We start from the raw sequence: 12,901 nt of genomic DNA, 5'->3' as shown, positions 1-12,901 counted from the left end.
GCTCAGAATCTGTTTTAACTTAATAATTCTTGTACTTACTGTGATGTATTGATCCCTAGTGCAATGACTGGATTGGGCAAGCCAGGTGCAACAGTAATAGCTGCACAGAATAGAAACATTTCCTTTAGACAAACTATCCCAAAGGGGTTATAAATAGGAAATGGACATTACCATGAAAAGTAAAGCTTCCAGTGTGACTGCATCTTGTGTAGCACACTTGGACATTAAACTATGAAGAATTTTTTTTTCCTGTCAAGTGTTACAAATTGACGAAATAAGTACATCAATGTTCTCAGTCATTATCTTACTTCAGTGGCACTTTGTTTTAGTGACAGCAAAAAGGGACAGTGGAGACCAGACAGCCCCAGTGCAGTTTATCAATGAAAATCTAATATCGTCCATAAGCAGGGGAGTGGAAATCAATACTTCATTACCAAATTGTTAGTGAGGATGAAGAAGAATAGCGGGAGTTTTTTTGGCAGTCTTCTTGGTCCGGGTTGTTGTGAGTTCAATGTCAGGATCGGAGTGACGTGCGCAGAGGCGGGCTGGGTGTGAGAAGCCTGGGCTGGAGAGCTGGAACTAAGGCATTCGTCCTGCAAGCAGAATGATAATAACAACTATTGTTACCAAGTTTCTAATCACGATTCCAGATTTTATTGAATATGTACTTTTATCAATAGAAATTTCTGGAAATGGGTCAGATTTGCTTTACGTTGTCCACCCATAGGCTCACAGAAAGGCAAGGACACAGAAGTGTGAATAAAAACCCCCAGATCCTTAAACGTCCGTAACTGTGCAGGGATTAGTGGGTAAACTTCAGCTGATGCTGCAGTCTGCCTGGTCCACTGTGTGTTACTCTGCATCTCTGCTTTTCCCTCATGTTGGTTAAACATGGAGCTTCTTTCTACTACCAGCCAAGAATATGCTCTAAAATCGTCATGGTGAGTTGGACATCTTGGTCCCCACACTGTGTTTAAATTACTCGACTATTGCTGTGTTATTTCTGGTTGTTAAGGCCCTTCCCCTCCCCAGCACTAAAAGCCGCTGTTCTTCCAGTGGACCTTTTCCGTTCTGCAACTACTAAAAGTGCTAAGTGGCTCCAGTTGTGAAGTTACTTCTATATAGAGACAGAAGGTGCCTATTTTACTTAATTTCAAGATGTGGGTTTAAAAGTTCAGCTCAAAGTTGAGTTCTGTTTTGCTTATAACCTGGGAGAAAGATACTGAGAAAAGCAGTAGAAAAAACAACTGGAAAAATAGGGTGAGAAACGAGGCAGGCAATAAGTAGAGTGAAAGTCAATCTGGAGAGAGCGCAGAGGAAAAAAGACCAACAGTGGGCAAAGAGAAATATGTTACTGAAAAATATATTATCTGTTCAAGGCCACGGACATTTCAGCAAACACAACTCAAATCCTGCGGTGTGTTCGCTGTGTTCTGGCTAAATCAACTGGAAATTCAGTAGTAGCTTTATTTAAAGTAAAATAAACTCAGCTTTACAAAAAATTCCATATGAAAACAAAAAGTCCATTGACTCCATGCTATTTAGTTTATAATTTGGTTTATTTTACAATATCTTCACCTTTTCAGTTTTCAGAGTGATGCTGAGTTTTGCATTGGCAACCCAAACCTGCTATGGAGAAATTGTTGGAAGGGAAGAAGAGGTTTTGGCAGCTGAATGTAGAGACTTTGGCAACTGAGGATGCACGGAAGTCAGTTTGAAATTGTGGCGAATACCTTAAATCGTTATTCCCACTTAAAAATATTAAAAGCAATCCATGTTGACACTTTAAAATGTTGTCTTTAGGTTTCAGAGGTAACGCTCCAGAGCAATTCACACTTTGCAAAGCTGTTATTTTTCACTGCAAAAGGACAAAGCTGTGTCAGTTTACGCGTTGTTCCAGTTTTAAAGAAATCCAGAAGCCTTACTATTGTAAAGCCTAGAGCTGAAATACAGTAATGCCATGAGCGGGCTCTGCTTCTGCGGCCAAGTTCTCAGCTGCAGAATCAGCCTTTGCAAACGGTCCAAGTGCAGACTGCGGACATGGCACAAGCATTTGACTTTACCTTTCCGAGTAGATTTTGCAGCCCTCACCAGGACGGAAAGGTACCTGTGGCATGCCACGTAAGTCCTGCCTTGGATCATAGCAAGCTCTGTAGTGGCTCTGACGTGCAGAGCGTCTGCCGAACTCATGGGTGCGGGACACAGAAACTGTGGGCTGGTCCTGCACAGGCCAACGTGAGGGGTGGTGGTGAAACAGCTGAGTGTAGGAGCGATAACTCTTGATTAATTCAACTCTGCCTCCAGAATGTCGTCAGGACAATTAAGCAGCATGTAGTATTACTGAAAGTGCTAAATCTGGGAAGGAGTCTTGGTTTGAAGTAAAGTAACTGCAGAGTACTGGTTCCCTGCCAGTGGGAAATATTTATCAAGGGCTTGGATTGGAAAACTGAAAAGCGAAACTCCTGCCTCCTTTTCTTTTGATTCATTCTGAGGAAGGTCCTTGGAGTTTTGTATTAGACCAGCTGTAAAATCAGCTTAGTAATCCTCCTGGTCACTCCCGCGTCACAAGGGGAGCATGCACAGAGCAGCGTTAAGGACCCTTGTTGTTAACCCTTGGCAGAGCCCTTCAGGGACACATCAGTCAGGGTGTAGGTCCACGAGAAACTCTTCTGGCAACAAACCCGCTTCAGAAGCTCTCGCCCCTTCCTGTCACTTCCAGCCCATGGTATGATACAATCCTCAGCTGTGTCCCTGCACCCGTCCGTGGGTCTGCACCACCCCGGCCGTAAACTGGATCCATCCCTGCTGTAGCTCACAAGGGGCACACAAACACTTCCAAAAGGAGGCCCCAGTGCGGGGCTGGGACTGCACAGCCAACAGGGAAGGGTGGAGACCTCTTCAACGGGTTTTGCTGCCGGAGGAAAGGTAAGCTGGAACAAGCAGCCCGGCAGCTGGAGGGCGTTCTCTGTGCTGCTGCGTGCGTGCAGGCGGTTTTTCTTTAGCACCGCTATTAAAGCCATTCATGACAATTGCATAAACTTTTGAGGCTAAGTCTCCATATACTTGACTAATGGTAACATCCATGCATGACTAAAATCAATTGGGACTTGCCATTGATTTCAATGGGATGAGTACTTCACCCCTAGGACTTTTGGCCAACCAAAGTCTCCATCCTTGGGGGTTTTTTTGCATTGATATCACTGCAGGCTGGGACAGGACTTTGGGAAATTAATTAGTGTGAGTCCTGATCAATAAGGGTCATAGTTTATGTATTTCATTATCAAGTCTCTAAGAGATTCAGGGAGTACGTGGAGAGCTTGTCACCCACAGTCTAGGGCATAACAGCTTGGCAGTTCAAACAGCACTTGATGGGCAAAGCTCCCTGGGCATTTCTTGAAATGTAGTTCAACCTGTACCATAAAGAAAAATCTATCATTTAAATTATGTTATGAAAATGCGGTTGAGGGTGTTCATTATGCTGACGTCTTGTACAGCATATGTGAAATATCAGTTGCAGATACTGAAGCTTTACTTTTATTTAACATTAATTATCAAGCCATCAACAGATGTAAAAATTTGTATCTATTTTAATGCGAATGCGTCAGGACTCAGGATTCCTTCTAACGAGCACCTTCCCACTCCTTGTCCATGGCACAGCTTCCCTCTCCTCATTCAAATCTTGCCGTAAAAACACAGCTGTGAAACCTTTGAAATAGGAACTCTCAGACGTCTGCAATCTGAGACAACCGTCAACTGTATGTCAACAGCTAATCGCGCATGTGTCCGGCCGCCGCGGGCTGGCACCAGCACTGCTCAGCTGTGCTCCTGAGCCCCCGCATGGCTCCAGGCTCACGAGAGCAGTGGTGAGCTCGCTCTTTCTTTCACGCACACACGTGCGCACACATGCCAAATCCCATGCTTTTGTTTGCTCTCTCCTTCCCCCTTTTCTCTGTGGCCAAAAGCCACACTGATCGAAAGACGTAGCTTCCTGGGGGGTAGGACAAGGGCTGTCCACTCATGGGGTGGTTTTCAAGTCCTTCGCTTGGGGATTGCTGTCACTGTTTGCTTTTTGGGCTCTGCAGGAGAACATCGACCACTTCAGTGGCATGGTCTGAGGTGTGATGGTACTCTAGAGCCAGGCAGATGACAGCAGGTTCATGTGTTTATAATGTTATTTTTTTTTAATTCCAGATCTCTGCTAACATCATTTTATCATTTTGTATTAGTATAATGAGGTAATAAAAATGACAATATATATCTGTGATCCACCCACCAAAGTCCATGGGAGTCTATGGATCAAAACCTTTTCATGCTGCAGCTGTACCTACAGTAATAAATTGCAGGACTCTTAAAAGGCCAAATAGAAAGACACAGACAGTCCCTTTGTGGTTACCAAACATGTTGTCTCTAGATGTCATTTTTGACCTACTTTTGCTAGATTTTTACAGCAGCACAAAATCTGTTTCTTAAAGAATCATGCTTACATGCATAATACCTAGATAGGGAGAAAAAGCAAATCTGGATATATTTTATTTAACTTAGGACTCCTCTCACCATGAATTACAATATTACAGACTCTAAATGCCTTCTCGTTACCCATAATTATAACTAAAATTATATCAATCTAAACAGTAACTACTCAAATGATTCATCCTGATTGTAAGGAGCATGCTCTCTTAAGTTATGCCTGCCCATCCATTTTAAAGCCTTGCGGCAGGAATAGCTTTCCAGAAGGTCGTTTAACAGCACATTAAATAAATAAATAGAACATATTTGTTTCAGAAAACACACTCTAATAGGGTGGGAAAGCATTTTGGGAGAGGTAAGAATAACCCTCATGAAAACTAATACTTGCAGTTCTTCATTCTTTGCTGAGGGTGCAGCACCCACCCAAACACATGCAGAGGCTCCACATGATGCCAGCAGGAAAAGGTCCCTAACCTTCTTCACGCTGAAGGGTGTCGTGTCAGGAAGCTGCACTGTGCGCTGCACAGCAGTTGCAGTCAGCGTCTGCCCAGCAGCTGAGCACAGGGAGAGGAGGACACGCCAGCACGACCCACCACGGTCACCAGCAGGTCCCTGAGCCCCTCGTGTCCCCGCAGAAGACACCGGACTCTGCGTATTCAACCTGAGCCATCGGCCACACGGAGAGGGGAGCGTGGAAGAAGGTCTCCTTTATTGTAAAAGTAAAACGTGTTTCTGTCCCATGATCTAAGCTTATGAGAATGTGGGACAAGATAATGGAAATGAAATGTGGGCTCTAGCTCAGATGTTCCTGGGGTGTGTCTGCCTAAATACAAAATTGTCTGACTGTGGTAACACCCAGGTGGAGGAATTTAGAGACCTCATTGCCTGGGATGATGGAAACTACATTTAATAAAAACTTGAAGTCATTAAGTTGCATTTATCTCAGAAAACTCTTTGTTGAAGATACTTTGCTAAGAGGCTAAGGCCAAGGCCAGATAAAAGACCTCTGGATTTCAGCAGCAAGATCATCAGAGCGCATATCTGCAGCTGGTCCAAAACACCTTATCTGCAGGAGGTCAATGAAGTTATGCTGATTTACCTCAGCTGGCCTGGCCCAACAGTTTTGGGATATAAAAGAAGAATCTCCTTGAAATCTGCAAAAAAAACCCCAAAACCTTTCACTTTTTGAGTTTCTTCTTTTCAGAAGCTTCCGCTATTTGTGCATATAGTTTTATACGACAGATTTTTTAGTTGTGACCCTGGTTCAGCAAAACTCTTAAGCGTATGCCTATTTGTATTGCGCACAGTGCCGTGAACACAGTGATCCGACGCTGCCAGGAACCGTGGCCTAACAGAACCCAAGGCCACAGCTGGGCTGCACAGATGCAGCGACGCCGACATTTTAGGGGCACGCCCGTGCAGGCACGTATGTGGACCAATCCTGCCACCTGAGACCCAAGAGAGAGATGCAAAAATTCTTTTGCACATACTTTATATTTTATGTACACATATAAAAATAATGTACAAATATAAATATATTTTTGTATGTAAGTATATGTACGTATTTCTAGACAAAAAGCAGGCCAATCAGAGCTACTGAATACGTGCAGCAGTGCCCAGCTCACGAGGGTTACTAGACATCCCTGAACAAATACAGTTAGATCCTCCAAATCCACCTGAACAACACGGCTTGCGAAAATGCTGACATCTGTTAGCCTTAGCAATTCCCCAGAGGGCAGGCAGTTTCCTCTGTGAACGACTAGAAAAGGATCCAGGAGTATTTTAAAAGCGAGAACGATGAGACCCATTCCCCAAAAGACAGGGGCAAATGAAAGATGTGGTAAGGGTGGAGGTGAGCGCTGCTGCCTGACGCAGCCCCGCTCCTCCCTCCGCATGCGACCACTCACCAGTGCCAGCGTACGATGCCACAGACCAGGGGACTATTTAGGCTGAGAAAAATCAGCAAGAAGAATATTTTATTTTCCCCTGATAGTTTGGGCAATCCAGGTCTTTGCATAGGCCCAGGCAGCTAAGGCAGCGACGCAGGGAGGGTGCAGGCAGGGCAACCAGCATTGCTGCCAGAAGCAATGCACGCTCAGCCCGTCCTCGCTTCCTTCGGAGGTAGCCAGGAGAGGAAGGGGAGAGAGCGGGCTGGGTGCTAAAACCCAGCTCCCACCCCCAGAGCTCTGGTGTGCATAGCTTTAGGCAAATCATTTCACCTCCTTGCACGCCTCAGCTGTTTTGCTGATAGATGGAGTCAGATGAAAAATTGGGGGCTGCAGCTCCCCGTGTCTTCACAGAGACGCGATGAAATCCTGGGCTGGTGGAGAGAGTGGGATTTCTGCCACGTGTGTTGAGAAAGGCCAAGATTTCACCCCTGATCTCAGCTCGGGCCTGAAGGTGACATAGGATACACACGTGCTCAGTCACAAAGCAGAGCACACACGATATCTAACAGGCACAAAGAAGCATCCTGACACTTAACTGGTCCCTCTGCATCGCTTCTGCACACAGACAAAGCCCGGTACAGGGGTATCTGCAAGGATCACAGGCTTGTAAAGAAAAAAAAATGAGAGAGAACATTTAATTTTTGGTTTTTCCTATAAATAAAGTATAGTCATCAAATCACAATGTATTTGAGAGCACATGTTATTGACAGCCTATTCTTGGAGAAAAAAAAAGTGGATTTTTTTGGCAAAGTTTCTCTATTTGCTAAAGATTAAAATTGTTCATTGTACAGGGCACCATCTGCCCTTGGAGAGAGATTTAGTTGATGGCAGCTGCAACCAAAGTGTGGAAGATATAGCTGAATTTCTGGTTTCTTTTCAACTAGCAACTGTCATTACAGGTCACATGCAAACTGTGTCATTTTCTGTGACAAGCAGGTTCTGTAGGCTTGGGTGCTTGCTACATTTTAAAATGCCACCTGTATAGATCCCAGAAGAGAAATAGCTTTTGTAACACACCTTGAAAAAAGTGAATTTAGAGCAGATAAGACAAAGCAATTATGGTTCAACCGTCTGGACACTGGCAGTGGGTTCAAGTCCCAGGTTTACATGGATGGATGTCAGGATGTACTGGTGGGTCATTGAAAGCTAGATTTCCCCAATTAATTTAGGTGCTTAAAAAGGCCAATTTGTCATCTGCAAGTGTTTACTCAACTGCTGTGTAATTCCTCAGTTGCCTCCTTGTTTCTCTGGTGATGTTATTCCTGGTTAGATTAAACCCCACATTTTTTCAATTCTGGAGAGAATTTCTTAATCATCAAACTAGAGGCTATTGTGGGTGGTTTTCTCCCAGCCCCACCTATTGAGTTATGCCATTAAAATGTCTAGATTCACTGCGAGAAAGTAAAGGACACTTGAGAGCAGGGAGATGCTGATCCTATCTCTGCGTTCAGAGCTATTTTGATATTACACAAAACTTGTCACTGGCTAAAGCGAACACCTCCAGGAAGGAATTTGTACCTCTTCCCTCTCTCCTCAACACCGTAACTCTTCTGCAGGAGAACTATGTTCCCTTTCTCCGCTGAACAAAATGGGAGGGGAGAAGTTAAGAGCACGCCGGTACATTTTATTAGGATTAAAAAACAAAGCAAAACAAAAAAGCAAACCCAAAACTCTTTCCTTTCATCCCTGCCTTGCTATGAAAGTGCCTTCATATTTCCAGGCTTGCTGACAATATTTCAGGATGGTACATCACACACCGTCTCCTCTGGAACAGCAGACATTGTCAGTGCTGTGAGACAACTACTCTCTGGATTGTACTTCACAAAGATTCTGTATAAAGCATTTCTATAGAAAAAAGATTTTTGAAATTTGTGAGTCTCTGCCTTTCAGACAAGGATGAGTTCTGGTTAATTTTCTTCTGATGATTTCCACATTTTCTGCAAGAAAAACAACAGCTACTATTGCCTTAAGACAGTCTGATCTAGTTGTAACATGCCTAGATATAAGATTTTTTTTTTTATGTGAAAGAATTTGCAGGACATAAATTTGTTCTCAAGTTTATTCTGTTCAGTTTAACTTTTTGGTCTTCTATCACATTTTGTTGTGGTAGAATGGGATCATGTTTTGAAACAGAAACTGCTACCGCTGGTAAATTTTTAACAAATCTGATGTGATTAAATCTATGTTTTTGGATAAAACGGTTTGGTTTTTTTAATGGGTAGAGGCTTTGCCTTTCCAGAAAAATATGGTTCATCGTCCCAGGTGTCAGCACATGTTTGTGATTGCTCCACGATGTGCCCAGACCATCCAAGCCGCACCTCCTTGGGAAGGCTCGCACTTCCATGTCTCTTTTCCGCTGCAGAATAGAAACACACTCAAATCTTGATCTTTAGGCAGATGCACCTATTTCCATCACTGTGAGCTCAAGTGCTTTGAGGACTAGAGCCTTTAAAGAGACATCCTGAAAAATGCTTAAAATCTAAGACTATGCCTGCCTGGGTTACTTTTTGCAGAAAGCATTAATCAGTAGGAGGGGAGGGCTGCTTACGTGAGTTAGTGTACGGTATGCTGGTTTCTCCTCTCCTTGTGAGGAAGCACTTAAAACGCAAATTCCTACCTTAAAAACCAAACCAGTGCGCTCAGTGCGAGCTACAAATAAATCACCTATTCTGTAGTGCCAGAACTGCACATGCTTTTCTGCTGCTGATTTATCTACAAAATATATCACATGCCAGTTACTTGAATTAGGATCACGGGGAGAAGGGAATCATTAGAGAGTAGAAGAAACTCTAACGCATAAAGAAAACTTCTCCGTTTGTCTCCTCCGCAATGCCTGTTTTATTTCCTCTTCATGCACTGACAGTACTGATGAGGCAACGGATGCTGTAATCCTAAGCAATTGCTTTTGGGGATAGCATCATTAGGGTTGCAAATGTTTTATACAGCAATAGCTTTGAATTTCCAGACAGGCCCTTTTTCCCCGGTCGTTGCAGTGCGTTTAGCGGTGCTAGTAGGTGAATGGCACAGCCCGGATCAGGTATTTCACTCCTGGTGCTGTTTTCTTTGCTATCAGAGTGCCTCAAAAAGCCAGGTAAATTAGACTTGGAGAAAGGGACACTGCATCTTTGAGTAATGAGGCTGGGAAACAGGGAACACATTTTCCACTAGCTCATGTCTCACTGTATGGCATTCCGATTTCGTGACACTTCATAATAAATCATTGCTTATCACTCACATGGGAACATAACATGGTTCAAGTTAAGATTCGTTAGTGATTGTAAAGAAGAAACATGAATTGCTCTATATCAGGGCTTTTTGATCATCTTTCTGTCCACTGCAGGCATTTCTTTTATCGTAATATTTACAGTAACTGTTGTTTAAAGCATAAATAAAAAGGAAAAGAAAGAGCAGAAAATATGAATAATGAAAATAAATTTATTTGTCTTATTTATGTGTTTATGTAAACATTTGGCAATTGCTTTGCACAGCAGCTTGCATTCAGTGTCACAGACTGCTGCACCAACATAAGTTTCTAAAGCTGGGATTTTAAATATATATATGTATGTGCGTATATAAAAAAACCTAAATGCCAATACATTCATGGAGGAGAAGGTTCTAGCAGGCACATCTAGAGCCAATTTGCTTTGTCTACTGCAGGGAGAAGAGATTCTGATCCTGTCCTGCAGTGCTGTCCCGCCCAGACCGGTAGCACAACGGGAGCGGAAACCTGGTGGCATCAGCCTGGAGATGCGGGAGGGGCTGAACCAGCTGTGCTCGGGGTGGGTCTGGGCTGTTCCCCGTTACCTGTGGCCAGGGGTCCAGCAAAGGCTGTAGGAAACAGGGCTTCGTGTTCAGTAGGAGGGACACCCGAGAGGTGGGACATCCTTGCTTCAGCCCCTGTCCCTGCAATGATCTCAGGGATGGCAAAATGTGAGTTGAACGGGACAGGCGTTGTGGATGTATTTGGCTGTATATTCGGGCAGCTCACTGCCTTCTCTGACCTTCAAGAGATGGATTTTTTTCTGCATGCTGTAGTTCACAACTTTTTCATCAGCAATTTAGGGAGAGGGGTGAAAAGCTTATGGGTTTACAGAGGACATCAGTAGTGCTTTAGGGGAACAGTAAGTTTATTATAAAAAGATTTACTAACTGAAAAAATGGGAGCTTGCTAAAATAAAGAATTATAACACATATGCAGAATTTTTTCACCAAAAAGAAAAAAAAAATATCTGTTCCTTCCCTTGTGTTACAAACAGTTTTACTTTACTTTGTTTTCTTTACCTTTTGGGTTTGATTGTGGGAGGTACCTAAAACTGTGGGATAACCCGAGAGAAATCAGATAAGGTAAATATTTGCTGCAACTATGGCTTTGATTATTCCCCCTTCAGTAATTTGCTATTTACTATATTAATCAACTATATAACGTGTCATTTCTACTGCTCCCTGGCTGAATAATTTCCAAAACTACAAACAGCTTTCAAGATAGTTGCCAGACAGGCGCAAATTAATACTTTCAGAAATTCTTCCTAGAAACATTCCCACGAACAGAAGTTTTCGCACCCTACATTTGTGTAAAGGAAATAGCGTTGGGTTAAAAAAATTGCCAAATTATTATTTTAGACAAATTCTGGCATACTTTTTTTTCTGGTTTTATTCCAGTTGAATATTGATCTTTTATCAAAAATATAAAATATGTTAATGTTTACCTTTGCTAGAATGAGTAGTCTTGTGAGACAAGATGGCAATGGAAGTAAGAATGTAGTTAACTGTTTGCAAGATTAGGGGCTTAATTTAGTAGTTACAAAAAAGAGAGACCTGATCGTCTTTTACTGAGGCAAATAATCCCCGTAATTTGTGGGACAACTTGCCTGAGTAAAATGGCATATGACCAAGGGACTGTAAATTCAGTTGCCTGATCCATCCGATCTCTCTCCCTGACACTCCGAATTGCAAGTGTTTGTGGCTATACCGGCCGTTCTTCTGTATGCTCTCTTAAACTTAATTTTGCTTCTTGTGCTCATGGCCTAGGTCTCTGCAAGACTTTCCCTTGTGCTCAGAAAATCCCCAAACCATATACAATAAATGCATTATGCACAAAAATGCAAAAAATCTGTTCTGGTAAAGCACAACATTAGATGCATTTCTTATATCCTACTTTTCACCTACTACCAATAGGCAATTATAGGCAAGAATTAAATCCCCCAAGTCTTGACCAAGGAAAAAGACATAGTTTTTCTAATATATATGATACAGACTCTTAATCTGCTCTCAGTTGAAGTGGTATAGTGAATGGGATTATTCTCCATTTATTTTGGCTTACACTAAACTGGAATTTTTGCCCCATAAGCTTCCTGTAATTTTTGTAAGTGGAACTGCCTTTGTCAGCATTCTTAATATTTCCCCATGGAAATGGTATTAAAAAGCAGCACATTTGCCCTACAATCTCATGTTTTATCCTTGAGAAATGAGGACTTACAGTAGATTTTTTTTGTTGTTCTCTTTTTCTGTAGGAAAATGGCTTAATAACAATCTCAAACGGAGCCTGGAATGAGACTGCGTATCTCCAAAATGTTAATTCTATCGCAAACCATGCCTGGGTTAAAAACAGATATTGAAACAGGGGAATAAATATTTGACAATGCTGTTAAGGCAACTTTGCTAACGATTTTTGAACAACCTCCAACTGAGGTCTAAATGTCTGCAATATCCATAAACAACTCTATACTGTCCAATTAGGGAGACAAAGACATAGAGTCCTGTCAGGAAGATTTGCATGGCTAAGTGTCTGAGATCACAGAGACGATGAGGGATCGTTCGGAGTGATGGGGGATGCACAGAACGGATGACTATCATTACAATATTACAGAGGCTTACACCTTCCCAATTACTGGCAGGATTCATTAATTACTGCTGCATTTCCCTAATAGAATCCTCTCTCCTTGGCTTATCGCTACCTTCCCTCTGTCTACGTAAACCCACAACTCAGCAGTCGATCACCTATGAAAAATTAGACGGTGTAGCTTCCAGTGGCCTATTTAAAATAAGAAGGCAACTGAATAAGAAATAAAGAACAAAAAAATAAGGGCTGTAATGCAGATATGTGGGAGCTACAGAAGTGGCATCAGATGGGTTTGGAATTCTCTTATTATTGAACTGTTTGAGGAAAAAAAAATCAGTGGCAGCTGCAGAGAGAAGCATCATGGTGGGTTTAAAAGCACAATGAAAGCGTTTTACATAGACGTACGTACACACACAAACTATAGGCAGATTGCAAAGTGACAATTACTTAAGGCCTGCTAGGCTGAAGTTTCACAACTAAGATTGGTGAATATTACAGGGGCTCGATGCTGTTGCAATCGACTCAGCCCCATTAAAGATAATGGTGTGAGCATTTCCATGCTGTCATCATGTTACTATCAACAGCATTATCAGTATCAACTGCTTTTACAATTATGCACAATGGCTCTTCCTGCACAAAGACTTAG

The 12,901-nt window shown here is 42.6% G+C and overlaps 1 protein-coding gene across 1 annotated transcript in view; it reads right to left on the bottom strand.

Annotated features, from left to right (window-relative positions):
• Positions 1-418: 418 nt before the first annotated feature.
• Positions 419-12,901, bottom strand: part of TSHZ2 (teashirt zinc finger homeobox 2) — a 220,930-nt gene continuing 208,447 nt past the window's right edge. Inside the window, exon 3 of the mRNA XM_075166541.1 lies at positions 419-593. The gene's annotated coding sequence lies outside the window, so the exon portion shown is untranslated. The remainder of the gene's footprint in view (positions 594-12,901) is intronic.

Source organism: Calonectris borealis, chromosome 17, assembly GCF_964195595.1.
Source record: "Calonectris borealis chromosome 17, bCalBor7.hap1.2, whole genome shotgun sequence".
Classification (NCBI taxonomy): domain Eukaryota; kingdom Metazoa; phylum Chordata; class Aves; order Procellariiformes; family Procellariidae; genus Calonectris; species Calonectris borealis.
The sequence above is the reverse complement of the archived record's forward strand: the minus strand, read 5'-3'. Positions and strand labels throughout refer to the sequence as shown.